This window comes from Miniopterus natalensis, chromosome 4 (genome assembly GCF_054644295.1).
Source record: "Miniopterus natalensis isolate mMinNat1 chromosome 4, mMinNat1.hap1, whole genome shotgun sequence".
Taxonomy (NCBI): Eukaryota; Metazoa; Chordata; class Mammalia; order Chiroptera; family Miniopteridae; genus Miniopterus; species Miniopterus natalensis.
The window spans coordinates 79,561,051-79,563,473 of NC_142084.1; positions in this window are offsets into that span (position 1 = coordinate 79,561,051).

Consider the following 2,423-nt stretch of genomic DNA (forward strand, 5'->3'; position numbering starts at 1 on the left):
CTGGGAAAATCGGTTTTGTTAGTAACGATGATTACAAAACAAAATTCCGCAGTTGATGCTATTATCTAATATCAATCAAACCCTGATGAATGAATTCAACCCTGAATGATTAAATCTTCAGTTGTAAAAATTGAAACAGAAAAATCTATCTCAAAGTAATTTTATTAAAATGGAAATGGAAAAACTGTAGACTTAACTGCAACTTTGAAAACTGATCAAGCTCTGACCAGGTAGCTCAGTTGGTTAGAACATCCTCCCAATATGTGAAGGTTGCAGGTTTGATCGTCAGAGCACATAACAAGAATCAACCGATGAAAGTATAAATAACCGGAACAACAAGTCTCTTTCTTTCTCGCCCACCCCATCTCTCTAAAGTTAATTAAAAAAAAAAAATTGATCAAGTAATTAGTAATGGAGTTTATCCTGGAAGATACCCTAACAAATTCTTCCATGTTACTCTATTCTGATTTAAATGTTTGTATTAAAGCTCTACCCTTGAATTTAAAAACAGAGGGGAAGAGACTCCCCTAATGTTTGAGACACTACCAAACCTCCAGCTGCCTGGCTCCCAAGTCAGCTCTATTAGACATTCCCCTTTGGTGACTCTAAAGCATGTTTGGCCTACTTGAAAATTTCTGCTGTTAGATTCTGGTTTGAAACAAAAAAAAAGCCAAGTGTAATCCATTCAAAATTTGATAGGTCCCTCAGCTTTTGGAGTTCTCCAAAAAGGGGAGAGGTATACATTTAAAGGGAGTTTGGGGAGAGGATACAAATGCTGGATTGGGGATGAGGGGTGCATGGAGTGAACTAGATGAGGGATTTCCAAAGGTCTGTGTATGGACAGGGGCAAGCCTAACAAAGGTTTCCATAGAGATAGATATTAGAGAAATAAGAGCAGTGTAATGCTTTTATTCTTTGGTTTATCTAGTTTAAAATTGTACTTGATTCTGAGATTTTATCTTCCTATATATGTGTCATTAAAGTGCCCTTTTATAAAAGTATGCTAATGGTGGGTAGCTGTTTTGTTAATATCTTTATTTGGCAAAATTAAAGTTGACATATTATCTGCCTCTTTTTTTTTTTCTTTGAACTTTTATAAGCTTTTGAAATCCCACACTCTGGGACCCACTAGTTTAAATGACTTTTAGGCGGCCTTCTGACTGAGATTCTATGACTTTGTTATATATTTGGTGTGTCTCCTTGTTTGTCTCCAGCCTGCTGTAGTCACTATTCCAGCACTGACAATACCCACCAAAATGTACTAAAATGGTATCTGAGTGATCATAGCCATTTCAAATGTGATTTCATTTGGTTCCATCTTAAGATTTAAATCTGTCAGATTTAAGAAGGACAGAAGTTGGAGTTTTTTAAAGTAGAAAATGAAGTTTTTAGGTGTTGGCTATGACTCAGCTTTTTCCTTAAAATTATGTGTCATTTGTGGTAACTTTCAGCCTCAGCAATTGAGGAATTACCTGTTTTAGGTGCTGCTATTTTAAAGTTACAAGTCATTCTGTACTTACAGAATCAGCAGCAGCTTTGGTGTAATGGAAAGAGTCTTCTAAAATGTGTCAAAATGTAATTCTTAACTCCTGGATCAGATGAATTCACAAAAATATAATCCAAAGTATAGGCTTGGGGTGGGGTAGGGGCTGGGTGGAGGGGGGGAAAGAGGGTGATGGGGGGACATCTGTGATACTGTCAACAATTTAAAAAAAGTATAGGATAAAATTTTAGACTTTGAAGGAGATATCACATCTAGTTCAATAATCGTATATTTAAATGCTTTGCAATTTACAGAGTGGTTGCCCTACTAGGACAAAGTGGCTTGCCCAAGATCATACAGATATTAGAGGCAAAGAAAAGACTAGAACCCCAACCTCTAACCAAAAGAAAGAGAAACAGGAAAGGGTGGGATACAAATTGGGACAATCATGCCACAGTGATTACTTCTATGTTCATAGAGAGGTCAAGACGAATTTAAATTTTTTTTAAAGCCCTGGTGTTTATCCAAGAAAAGGTCACTGGTAACCAGAATATGTTTTGAGTAAAATGATAGGACAAACACAGGAAGTATAGATGGATGGATGCTGTAAGGAGGAAAATAAAAATAAAACACAAGGGTGGCCTGCCAATCTCTAGAGTTGTTTGGTGTGAATAAGTAGAAAAAATGGAATGCCTTAGAATATGTCACTGTTTCAGGTGCTGTTTAACTGTTACTCAGCCTTGTGCATAATCAGTTACCAGATGAGCCAGTTAGGAGAGTGATTGAAGAGGTGGGAACTTCAGAAATGTCCTTTTGAGTCAGAGTGATAGTCCATTCAGTCTGTTTTCCAGTCATTGACTGGGAGAGCAATTTCTGTGTCCCTTTCTTGTCTCAGTTCCTGTTCTCCCCTCTGTTGTTGACGAGGGGTTTTGTGAAAGGA